At 39.5% G+C, this 13,122-nt stretch overlaps 1 long non-coding RNA gene across 1 annotated transcript in view; it reads right to left on the bottom strand.

The window, feature by feature from the left end:
- The window catches only part of LOC134478423 (uncharacterized), a 116,781-nt gene that overhangs the window by 8,846 nt on the left and 94,813 nt on the right, over window positions 1-13,122 (bottom strand). Inside the window, exon 3 of the long non-coding RNA XR_010051040.1 lies at window positions 11,942-12,077. This is a non-coding gene — a long non-coding RNA (uncharacterized LOC134478423). The remainder of the gene's footprint in view (window positions 1-11,941; window positions 12,078-13,122) is intronic.

The following is a 13,122-nucleotide window of genomic DNA, read 5'->3' as shown; positions in this document are numbered from 1 at the left end:
CCTGAAAATTACATAGCTGGGTCTTGGGTTGGTTAGGAAAAGAGAATCCACACTTGCTATTTGAATAGCAATTGTTGAATAGCAATTGTTAAAGATATCAGATGAACAGATATCGATGAGCTGAAAGGATATGAGGGACTGTGGAGGTGATGGTCCATGCAGGCAATAGCTATCACTTTTATGGCAGGGAAGGCAGAGGTAAGACATGGTGTTTTCAGCAACTAGGAGCTCAGGAGCAGGAGCCCAGGCATAGAAAGGGGGATGGACTGGGTGATGCCGGAATCCCAGGAACTCAACTGCACTGCGCTAGATCAGAGCTCTGAGGCGGTGACATTGCCTGCTTGTGCTGGAACCTCTGAGGGGCACAGTGGGGCCAACTGCTGACGTGGACGAAAAGGTACTAAGGAAAGGAGTGAGACCTTTCTGCCTTCTAGATTACCCTAAGTGCTCCCTCTTGGCCAGTCCTAGTAATTCGGGAGAGAAAGGGCAAATACAGTTGGTAGTGTCCTGGGGGCAGCACTGCATTGCAGGGTAGAAGACAAAGCTCAAAGGCTATCCTGGTCCCCAGCACATCACCATGTCAGCAGCTCTAGGTTATTTAGAACTTGTTTTCATTGGTGACCACATACAATCCTGGAAACATCATCCTGAGAATTCAAAGAGAAATAAACCAGGGAAGCAACACTTTGCTCATACAGGGTTAGCCAGGTATTTCATCCAGGTTAGTCACTTCCGCCACAGTGACTTCTGTTCCCTTCCATGAACATGATCAGCTCATTCCCATGTCAGAGAATTCCCAGGTCTGGAGAATTCTTCTCCTACACATCCTGATGGCAAGCTCTTTAACTTTCATCCCAAATCTTTCCCCTCCTGAGAGAGCTTTTCTGACCTCAAATTTAAATTGTTATGTTCCTGCTCACTCTCAACAATCTCTACCATTATGCTCTTTTGTGTTGGCTGATTATCAACAGTGTCTGATAGCTTATTCAGTGAGTTCCTCACATCAGAACTTCAGCTCCTGGGGAAGAAAAAGATGTTGTCTTTTCTGCTCAGCAGGTAAAAGATACCTGGAACGTGGTAGGTACCAAAGAAAGCACTTTTGTGAAGAAAAATTTAAATAAATAATTCTCTTATAAATAATTTCCATAAATAATATTATTGTGTGGCAATGTAGGATATACCTAGGAATATGGTACTTTGCCAGAATGATCTATATCAATTTTATGACCATAGAAAATTCTCCACCTCTTTTTAATGACTATGATTTAGTCTTGTCATTGAAACTTCTTAGAGAGGTTCTGTGTGTGTGTGTGTGTGTGTGTGTGTGTGTGTGTAGTTCTAGAGCTTTAGTGACACAATTGAAGAGGCTAAGAATCAAGAATATTTTCTGAACAACCAAAGCATCCGACTAAATGTATACACAAAACATGGAACATCATCTAGTGGAATATTATGTGAGCATAATACAGGGGTGAAGTACTGATCCACATGCTACCACAGGGGTGAACCTTGAAAATATTTTGCTGAATAAAAGAAGCCAGTCATAGCAGACCACATATTATACAATTCTAATTCTATGAAATACCCAGAATCAGTAAATCTAAGACAGCTTAGACTACTGATTGCTAAGCACAGGGGAAGGGGAGGGTGGTGGTCATGGAAGAAGAGGATAATGGCTAAGAGTACAAAATTTCTTTTTAAGGTGATGAAATTTTTCTAAAATTGATTGTGGTATTGATTGTCCATTTCTGTATTTTAGAAAGCACTGAACCTTTAAAGAAACCACTGACCCTTTAAAGGGGTCAATTGTAAGGTATGTAAGTTAAAACTCAATTAAGCAATTGTTTAAAATACTGTCTGGTAGAAATGGTCAATGAAAAATACAAGCTTATGTTTTCTCTGACCCTATACATCCTAGAAAGACAAACTATGGCTCACGGTCCTAATCTAGCCTGTTGCCTGTTAGCCTGTTTTTTGTAAATGAGGTTATCCTGGAATGTAGCAAGTCTCACTTGTTTGTGTATTGTCTATGACAGCTTTCTTACTAAAAGGCTGCAACAGAGACTTTAGGTTCCTGGGGCCTAAAATGTTTATTCTCTGGTCCTTTAACAGAAAATGTCTGCCACCCCTGCTTTAGAAGGAAAAGACAGGCAGGCAGATAATAGTAATATTATTGAAAGAGCAAATACTTGTCATGCTAAAGGCCACACGGCATATTGAAACAGCGTATGTTGGAAATGGCCACCTGGAAGAGTTCCTGAGAAAATGTAACCTTGTTGTGAGCGTTTCTCTTGCAATTGTTGTTCCCAGAATCACTCCGTTTCATTGCTCCTAAGACCTCACCAATTACAAGAAGCACCTTTGCTAGAACTACTACTGAGAGAAAACATGCTTTAACTGAAGTTTAGCACGAGGCGTTCTTATTGCCTAGAACTTCTATTTTACCCTTATTGAATGAGCTCTTTCACGTTCATTTAATGGATATTTTTCACACACGACTTTTTTGCACACGGATGTAGGGAGCAATGAGCTGTGGGAATACACAGAGAGGAACCCTCAGCGCTGCCTGGATGACATAGAAAGAAGGTCTATTTTCTGTCATTTCTCTTGTTTTTGCCTTTGTTTTTTTCCCCCTTTTCCTCCTAGCTTTTCATATCAGATCGTCTTCCCCTGTCCAAAAGCTTCTTATTTCCCCTTCATTTAACCATCTCTGCACACAACTTCTACCCCAACCCAGTGGTGAGCTAATATCACTCACAGGAAAAAATATGAGAAGTATGTGACCTGGACGCAGTGCAGAATGGTAGTGGGGGTGTACAGAGGCCACGTTGGAAACAAATTCATGCAGAATGTGACAGCAGCAGTGCTGGAGTAGCTGAGGCTGTTGGGCGATGTCTGTATGTCTGTGACCACATCATAATGCCTGGAGACATTCTTACGCAGACCCAAAAGAAACAGGAGCACCCCTCCGTCCAGCCCCTGGGCCTTGCTGGGCAGCCTGCTGGAAACAGGATATACACACTAGCTTATTGTGGAGTGCTGAGGACTGGAGTGGCTGTCTGCGTTGTACTTCCTGCCTAACTGATAGCAAGCCTGGGGAAGTCACGTTGGACTGTTTTTTTCTCACTATACTTTCTACTTTCTATTAGTGGTTCTCAAAATGTGGATCCCAGCCTAGCAGAATCGGGAGCACCTGAAAATATGTTAGAATTTCAATTGTGTGAATCATACCATAGATTCACAAATCAGAAACCCTTGGGTTGGTGTGTAGCAATCTATTTTTACGAGTTCTCCAGGTGCAAGCCACACTTCAGAATCCACTTCTTTATGTCCTACTTGAAGTGGTCAACTCTAACACCTTTATCACATCCCCTGACTTGTAGGTCTTCATCTTCAACCTCAATGGGATTAAGGGTGGCGAGAGGTGACCACAAATCTAAAGTTCAAAAAAATCTAACAGATGAGACGTTGTTCTCTGGAAAGGGACCAGTTATTCAAAAGAAAAGAGTCCATTCTTTTTGCATTGTTGGGAGTAGAAAATGTGTCTTGTGTGAGTGATGTGATAGAACATGACTGATTAGCAACTATAGACTGGGCAGTTAGAAAAGTCCCCCCTGAAGAGGTGACAGTTGTGGGGATTGTGAGGGCCAGAAAGAGTGTGTTTGCAAAGGACAGGGACAGCAGGTGCTTGTCCTGCTACTCTCTTCTCCTTTTCATGCCATCCTTTGCATAGATGATATTTTAATGAACAGAAGACATTCATTTATTCATGCCATATCATTACTGTTCCAGAAATGAACGGTTCCTGTGAAAGCATTTACAAGTAAGTCTACATTCCTCCACTGGCCACACAGTGCCCAGCCCTCCCAAGGATATTTTCACCTCTGTTTTATGGCTTTGCTCATGCATTCATCCCACCAGTGTGTGCGCTTCTCTTCCTCATGCTCAATGTAAGGGTAACTTACCTATTACTCTTATGTTACTGTATTAAATTGTAACTTTCAAATGGTTTTTTGGTACCAGGGATTGAACTCACGACCTTGTGCTTTCCAGGCAGGTGTTTATGCTGCTGAACTACATCCATGGCTTATAATTTTTCACATTAGTATTTTTTATTTTATTTTAAAAGAGGAAAAAAGCCCCAAGATTTCAAAACATGTTAATTGGAGCATAACAATGGTTAGTACATTGCATATTGTTGTCTTTCAATTAGTTACTCATTGCTATCTGCATTTAATTGTCCAAACAATGTTAGCACAAACCTTTATTTTTAATGAACTGAGAGATTAGTAATATAACTATTTTAGCTATCATATATAAATTCATATATACCCACATACGTATAATTTCTTTTAGCTTCTCACACTAGGGAGACAACCCAGAGTTTACCTGTACAAGTCTGATTTATTTCACTTATGGTCTCTAGTTGCATCCTTTTACCTATGAAGGTCTCAAATTTATCCTTCTTTATGACTAGCCGTACTCCATTGTTTAAAAATACCATATCTTTTTTATCTGTTATTCAGTTGATGGGCATTTAGGTTGTTTCCAAGTTCTAGCTATTACAAATTGTACTGCTGTAGACATGGGTGTACATATATCACTGTGGTATGGTGTTTCTAATTCTGGGAAAATACCCAAAAGGGGAACAGCTGGGTCAAATGGGACCTCTAATTCAAATTTGCTGAGGAATCTCCACACTAATTTCCAGAGTAGTTGCACCAATCTACACTCCCATCAACAGTGGAGAAGGGTTCCTTTTTCCCCACAGCCCAGGTACATTTGTTATTGATTTATTTCTTGATAATAGTCATTCTTTCTGGGATGAGGTGGAATCTCAGTGTTGTTTTAATTTGCACCTCTCAAATGACCAGTGATGTTGAACATTTTTTCAATATATTTATTTGGTGTTTGTGTTTATTCATCTGAGAAATGTGTATTCATCTCAGATGCCCATTTTGGATTGGTCTTTAAGTTTGGGAGGACTGATTTTTTTGAGTTTTTAATGTTCTTGTAGTAATCATTTGTTTGAGGAACTGCTGGAAAATGTATTTTCCCACATTGTGGCTGTCTTTTTCACTCTCTTAGTAGTTTCTTTTGCTGTGCAAAAGCTTTTTAATAAGATGAGATCCCAGTTGTTGATTCATTGTGATACTTCCTGTGTCATCAAGATTTTATTCATAAATGCTTTGCCTATACCACTGTCTTCAAGATTTTTACCTAATCTATCTTCTAGCAGATTTAATTCTTCTGTTTTAATATTTAGATCTTTGATCCAGTCCATATTCAGTTTAGTGCATGGTGAATGATATGAGTCCAATTTTAATCTTCAGCATATGTAGAGCCAGTTTTTGCAGCACTATGTATTAAAGAGGCTATCTTTCTTCCAGTAGATGTGTTTGGCACCTTTGTCAATGATAAGTTTGCTTAGTATGTCTGGAGTTGTTTCTGCGTCTTCTAATCTGTTCAGTTGCTTTTTAGGCCTGATTTTTTTTTAAACCAGTACTAGGCTTTTTTAAAATCACAGTATAATTTCAATAATTTATAGTATAATTTCAATTCAGGGATTGTGATGCTCCCGTCTTGACTTTGTTGCCCAAAATTTCCTTTGCTTGTCTAGACCTCTTCAGGTTCCAGGTGAATTTTAGGATTGTTTTCTCTAATTCTGTGAGATAAGCTGTTGGAATTTTGATTGGAATTGCATGAAATTTGGATAACAGTTTTGGAAGTATGGCTCTTTTCACCCTATTGGTTCTTCCTACCCAATAATAAGAGATATCTTTCCATTTTCTAATATCCTCTTCAATCTTTTTCAGAGTCCTGTAGTTTTCATTGTAGAGGTATTTTGCCTCCTTTGTTAGATAGATTCCTATGTATTTCATTTCTTTGGATGCTATTGTAAAATGTATTGTTTACCTAATTTCTCTTTCAGTGAGTTTGTTACTAGTGTACAGGAAGGCCACCGATTTTTAAGTGTTGACTTTGTATCCAGCTATGATACTAAATTTGCTTATTAAATCTAGTAATTTTTTAGTGGAGTTTTTGGAGTCTTGTATTAGAGTTTTATGTATTCTTCAAATAGTGATATTTTAACCTCTTCCTTTCCTATCTTTATTCCTTTTATTTCTTTCTCTTGTCTAATTTCTATGGCTAAGTCTCTAGGACTATATTGAATAAGAGTGGAGACAGTGGCATAATTGTTTTGATTTTAAAGTAAAAGTTTTCAGTTTTTGTCCATTTAGTATGATGCTGACTCGTGGGCTGTCGTAGATGGCTTTTATCATAATGAGATAAAGACATCTATTCTAGTGTTCTGTATGGTTTTATTATTAATGGGTGCTGGTAAATTGTAACATTTAAAAATATAATATATCCATATTTTCATGATTTTTTGATTGAGAAATCTATTTAGCACCTATAATCATTGTCCCTATTATGGTAGTTACAAATTGTTTTACACTCATTCCTTCACTGTGAGAAATGCTCACCTGTGTGTATACATGCTAGCCTGTATATATCAGCTTCCATGCTGGTTATTTGGAAGGTTCGGATCAGATTCAGGGTTTTTTCAGAGTCCACCTACTAGGTATTTAAGAAATACATAACGTCCTCAAATCGGAAAATATGCTTTTAAGTGAATATTCTAAAGAAATTATTTGCAGTAGAGTTAGCACCACATTCACTTTTCTACTCAGGAAAGTTTCTATTTGGTGTATTTTAACAAACAGAAACAATGTTCAGAGGACTCTCAGGACAGGAAGAAACTTGTTTGGGATTAAAGGGTTTCCAAAGAGCTCAGCATAGTAGATTTGTCAGTGTTAGTATTTTTGAAAGATGGAAGAAAGAAGGAAGAGAAGGAATAAAAGCAAGAATAGTGAAAGTGTGGATTGCAAACCAAATGGATTTTTAAAAACTAAAACTACAAATTAGAGAATTAGATATTTTAAAATGAGCACAATAGTCATGGTTTAAAAATATTACATATTCCTAACCTACCAGGCTTTGAGATCTTATAATAAAATTCTCTGAGAAGGAAGATTTCCAAATGGCAAAGTAGCTAGTAGAGATCAAGGCTTGGGCTTGTCTTAGACACCTGTTAGCACACACATGTGCGGTCTTAGCCACGTTTCCCATTGCCATTATCCTGCTGAAAAACAAACTGCATACTTCAGAGCAGTATCAATTAAAGTATCAATCTGCTCCTTAGAAAGTGAAATAAAGGAGACAAGACCACATCTAGGACAGGATTAACTGTTTTGGGTCTCATATCAGACCACTGTTGAGTCACACAGCTAAGCATCAGATACCTGCTCCACTCCTTATGAACTCCTGGCCTTAGATAGCTTACAAGCCAGGCCCTGGGCAGTAGGTTTAATAATGCCTCATAAATTGTTGTGAAGATTAAATGATACTGAATATGAAGCTCTTAGCACAGGGGTCGGCACCTAATAAACACTCAATGGGATCCCATGAAGAAAAGCTCTTTTATTTAACTACCAGATAAAATTTTCTTCCTCTTTAATCTGCAGATTCCACTAACAAACTTAGAAAGGTATATGTTGCCTCACAGCAGCACTCTTCCTTCTCCCACCTTTTCTTTTGTTTCATGAGTTTCCTAGTTATCTAAGTGCTAGCAAAAACTTCATTTGATCCATGCCTTGAATCCATTTCCCTGCTGAAAAACAAACAAAAGCCAACAGTGTCCTACTCAGAAACAAAACAAAATGACAGAAAATGAAGGCATTTCCGCAGCAAAGAATAAAGAACACATCGAGAAAGGTAATTTCTGTCACAGTCTAGGTGGCCTTCGAGCGGGTGGCAGCAGGGGCCATGCTGGTATTAACTTCATAAGAGTAGATAAGTCAGCAGGAGCTACTCAATCACTTGACAGAAGTCAATTCAGAAGGCAACTGAAATGCCTGGCTTTAAAGATAATCATGTTAAGAATCAAAAAGGGCCTAATGTTTGAGTCATGCCTTTCAAATGCAACAAATCATTATACCTGTCAAGATTTATGGACAGATGTATTTATGTTGACATTGGACCACTAATACTTTGACAAATGAGAGACCTTGACATATACAACAGATACGTCCAAGTCTATTTCCCCATTCAAAAAGAGGGATGAAGGAGTAGATTATGACAAGCTTATGGTAAAATGTGGGTTGGTCTGGCTCCAGGGATCTCTGCTGCATGGCTCCTCCACTGCTCACTGCCCTTTACACAAACAATGTTGAACACAGTCACTTATGCCCACGAGGAAGGTTAGAAATAGCTGATATGAATGTGTAATACAAAATGGGCCTCCCATGGATTTCCTGTGCACAAAAATGGTGATTTCTTGGGCTCCGAAGACTCCAAAGGATTATTTGTGCACCTCCAAGAAAGAAGCAGAAGATTTGATTAGCAGCAGCTAAGCGTCTGAGTGTCACGATGCCACAGTGATCTCAGCTTCCAAGTTTATTAAGGAGGCTAATTCCTGTCAGTGAATTAAAGTTAGGGCTTGATTCATACTCAGATACCTAGAAGAAATTTGCTTAGGAAAAAAAAATACCATCCATAAAGGAACAACTAGATTTATGATCTATCATCAGGAATTTGATAAACTCACAGTGGTCAAAAGGGACTGTAGTAGGATTGATTAATGCAACAGGATCCTTAGTGTTAGAAAGAGGGACTTTTGCTAATGGAATTTATTTTCTCTTGCTTGTGTTTGGACAGTGTCTCTTGCATCTTTGTACAATCTCACATTCTTTGCCTTATCCAATCTATAATAATTTAGCCCTTGGATTAAAAGAAAGGATCTTTCTATCATCAGACAACTCAACATGAATGAAGGCTTTGCCAGGAGGAAACAAGAGACTTGAATGCAGGCAGTGAGCTTCTCCATAGGAACAGAGATTGGATATTGGGTATTACTTGCAGAGAGGGCAAACTTGGCACTCCTGAGTGAGAAGTCCCCATAAAGCACAGCGTAGCATGGGCGGAAAATAAGAACTCAGCCAGTATGTGTTCCTGCTGGTGCACAAATGCATGTACACCTTCTGAATTCAGATGTCACTATGGAAAATAGGAAAATAAGAGGAGTTCTGCAGGATACAGACAACAACTATGTCACAATTCACTCATTCAAAAATATTTATGAACACATGCTGGGCTCCAAGCACTGAGGTAAGCCACAGAGATACACGTGAGAGAGGCACAGGTGACCTACTTGTTTTCAGGAGTTTACACTGAAGCTGTGAGTGGTATAAGAGCAAGGAACATCAAACAGGAAACTTCACAGGCAAGTAAGCAAGAGAAGTGCAGAGGAAGATAACGCTGTATGAAAATAAAGGCTTGTGGGATGGAGAGTCACTTGGAGGACTGAGCTGCTGCAGACAGAAAGCTTAAGGAAAAGTTTGTGATAAGGTGACTAAGAAAAACAACCTGAAGGGTGAGAATGGGAGAGCTCTTCTAAAGCCTGGGTGTGGTAGACGAGGGGGGTAGTTGAAGGCTCTGAGAAGATGAACATTTGGCCTCTTGAGGAAAGGAGAGGAAGTTGATCTTGATGGGGTAGGTAGAGTGGGTGAAAGATAAAAGTGGTGGAGAAGGTAGGCTGAAGTGGTTTAAACTGAGGAGTGATGCCCTCTGACTTTAATAAAAGCACAGACTCTGTCTGTGAAGGACTGACTACACAGAGGTAGGAATAATTACAGGGAAATGTGTTAAACCTATGTAGTAATTCAGGCAAGATTATGGCAGCTTGGAACATGTGGACACCATGCAGGTGGAGATTTGGGATTGATCTGGGAGTCAAAGCAGACTATAATTCCACAGTCAGTTTCTTCTAATGTTTGCATTTCCCCCACCACACACCTAAGATTTATCTAGAGATTAATGAAATGGTACCCACACGGTGCTTTGAATTCCTTGGAGGGAAGCAAAGCATTATTATTATTTTCTTTACTCATATTATGAATTTATTAACTTTTACCTTCTATATTGAGGTAGGTATTTCACTGACAGCTGGGGTCTCATTTAGCTAACCAGGTGCCCATGTTAAACAAAGGTTATATTATTATTGAAGCTATTATTAGAAAAAAATATAATAGCTCATGTTGAATACCAATAACAAAACCTAATTTCATATAACTCCCACAGGCAGCTTTAGTTATGGGGCAGAGGTAGGTGTGCTCAGTGCGAGTGTTACTGATACCCAATGTCTTCTTACTAGCTTTTAAGGGGTTTGGAATCTTGAGTGATTCTAGACCAATTTATTCTGAATGACAGCTTTGCACAGCGGTCAAAACCAAAACTTTCTCCAGAATTTTCAGTTAATCTCTCAAGGCAGTGAGGGTCAACATGACGCCAGGGGAGAGGGTAGGGGGTGGTGGAGGCACCCAAATTAACTGATCCTGAAGAAGTAATTTAACCCAGGAAATCTGGTTATAGGAGAAAAGCAATTTTTGAATAGGTTATGATTAAATTTAAGAAAACACAGTGAAGGTAGTAAGATACACATGAATAACATTTTTATAGATTGGATTCTGACAAAATTAGAGTTAATATATTACCTGAGAGTATTCTAATAACCTGCCACAATCCAAGGCCCTCATTCTCCAAAATCAGGTCGTATTCGGTATAAAATTCATGAAGTTGTATGCACCATCACTTAATAATTGTTTTCTTAAAAGTTTATTATAAACCACAGAGTAATGTGGCTTGTACGAGGAAACTGTACATAGAACTCTAGATAGTATCCATTAGGTCTAGTCAGGTTTAAACACTTTCTCATAGCTGAAACACAACTCCAAACACTCTAACTTAAAGGAGGAGAGGTTTATTTTGGTTCACATTTCAGTGCATAGCTGGGTGGCTCCAAGGCAGACTGGCAAAGCAAAGGGGCAGGGGTGAGGAGGCTTGCTCATGGCACAGCAGTGAGAAAGGAGAGAGAGAGAGAGAGAGAGAGAGAGAGAGAGAGAGAGAGAGAGAGAGAGAGCGCAAGAGAGAGACAGCAAGAGAGAGAAAGAGAGAGAGACAGACAGAGACAGAGACAGAGACAGAGACAGAGACAGAGACCAAGGGAGGAGGGTGTAATACCTGCCTTTCTGGGGCATGACCCCAGTGATCACACTCACACTTTACCTTCCAAGTCACATTTAGCTATAAATTCATTAGTAGGTTAGTATCACATCATTGGTATCACGCCCCTAAGATCCAGGTACTTCCCAACATCACAGCTATTATCACATGAAGCTTTTGGGGTACATCTAGATATAAATCATAACATCAGGTAAAATGCACCCCATAATATGGGCTGGACATGTATTGAGGATGCAGTCAATCACTGTAGGTGTTTATGTGTGTCAGCAGGGTGCATGCTAAGAAACTGGAAATAAGTGTTTGCTGCAAGACAGGAAATCAATACTAAATAGTTGGACAATGGCCATTACCAACAGCATTAACTCAAGTAATATACCCAAGGGGCAGGAGAAGAGTCTCTCTTCCATGCAAGAGAGAAGTTGTGAGCTCTGGAAAGCACAAGCCATCCTTATCCTTCTTAGGGCCAATTTTCAGGTTCTCACCTATCATGGGTGACGTTACTATAGTCCTCTGTGCATTTCTTACTTTCCTCTTATTTTAACAGAACCCTCATTGTATTTGGAGTGACCAGGGGCCTAGGTAAAAATACTCAGCTTCCTCAGTTCCCTGCCCCCTAGAATTGCTTATGTCATACAGCTCTGTGTAATGAGAAGTGGAAACCACTGAGCAGAGTTTCCTGGGAAGTTAAATTATTTCCCTGATTCAAAAAAGCCAGAATTGAATGGCATCGCTTTTTAAATTTGTAGCGAATCACCTTCTCTCTTCTTTGTTTAAGGGATTTGGATATGATGCCTGAAAATAGAGCAGACATGGGCAAAATATGAAATCTCAAGTCTGAAGACAAAGGTTTACTTACTGACGGTGGGGGAGAAGCAAGCTGAGCATCTGCAGCTATCGGTGAGCAGCAAGAACGATGCTGGGTTGCCTGTGTTCAGAGGTTTCTACACTTTAATGCCATAGCCGGGTGAGGTCTCTGTTGCTTGTGTACTTTCCTGAAACACACAGGGTTACCAGGTTGACAGTGAGCTAATCAAAAATATGGAAACAACACAGACAAAAGCCAAACAAACAAAAACTGAGTTGTGATTCATGCAATTTTCCCTAACAGTAAATGATGACATTTTCCATCCTTAGCCGCTTTCTTTTCCACTCTCTCAGTATACAAATTTTCTTGATTAAAGAAGCCATCTATGATGAAATATACCCTGGCCACATGAGAGATCATCTCTAAAGCAAGTAGCATTTTATTTAGAGGACCAAGGGTATAATTACTTTCCTTTGACCCTCCACTTATAAAAGGGAGGACAGGTCACGGAAGGTTGTAGATCTATCTTGTTTTATTTCCAAACAAATTCTATTTTTATTTTTCCTGGTTGGATATGTTTTGCAATTATCTTCACTGCAGAGGGGAAATGTGAAATATACAGTTCTTCACAGAGTGAGCACACTCATAATGATCTAATTTCAAAAGCTACTTCCCATTGGGAGCAGAGGGTTGAACACTGGCATGGATGCCTTTTCTCCCTTCCTGAAGTTGACAGAGGATGGAGCAAGGCGGTAAGAGCTGGCAAGGTTGTAAGTGCTTGCTGTTTCCCTGCCAAGAGTCCACGGCTAACATTGCTGATTATAAGACTCTTTCCAGTTAAGCCAAACCGTGGATTTGGAATCCGCAACACAGTGTCTCGAAACAGTCCATTCCAGTCTGTTAAAGAAGACACGCCACATGGATCTGTTTGGCATCACTGATGAAAGTTAAGGATCAGTTGCCTGAATGAGTGGGAAATAAAGAATTACTCAGACTCATAGTCTACTTCTGCAATATAACTCTTTGGGGATGTCGGTCATCTGGCTTGCAGATCTTTGAGGTGATAGAGACTAAATCCACTATGCTGAAAGAGAAAACTTTTTTTTCCAACTTCCTTTAATCACCTAGAACAATTCTCAGAATACAAAACACTTGAAGCCCCATAGTTTCAGGTATATGTGAGGCACAGGCCAGGTGATTCCCACAGTGCAATCTACTCTCTACAGCTAAGA

Source organism: Cavia porcellus, unplaced genomic scaffold, assembly GCF_034190915.1.
Source record: "Cavia porcellus strain 051 isolate PalLab524CR breed Dunkin Hartley unplaced genomic scaffold, mCavPor4.1 scaffold_13, whole genome shotgun sequence".
NCBI classification, from domain to species: domain Eukaryota; kingdom Metazoa; phylum Chordata; class Mammalia; order Rodentia; family Caviidae; genus Cavia; species Cavia porcellus.
The sequence above is the reverse complement of the archived record's forward strand: the minus strand, read 5'-3'. Positions and strand labels throughout refer to the sequence as shown.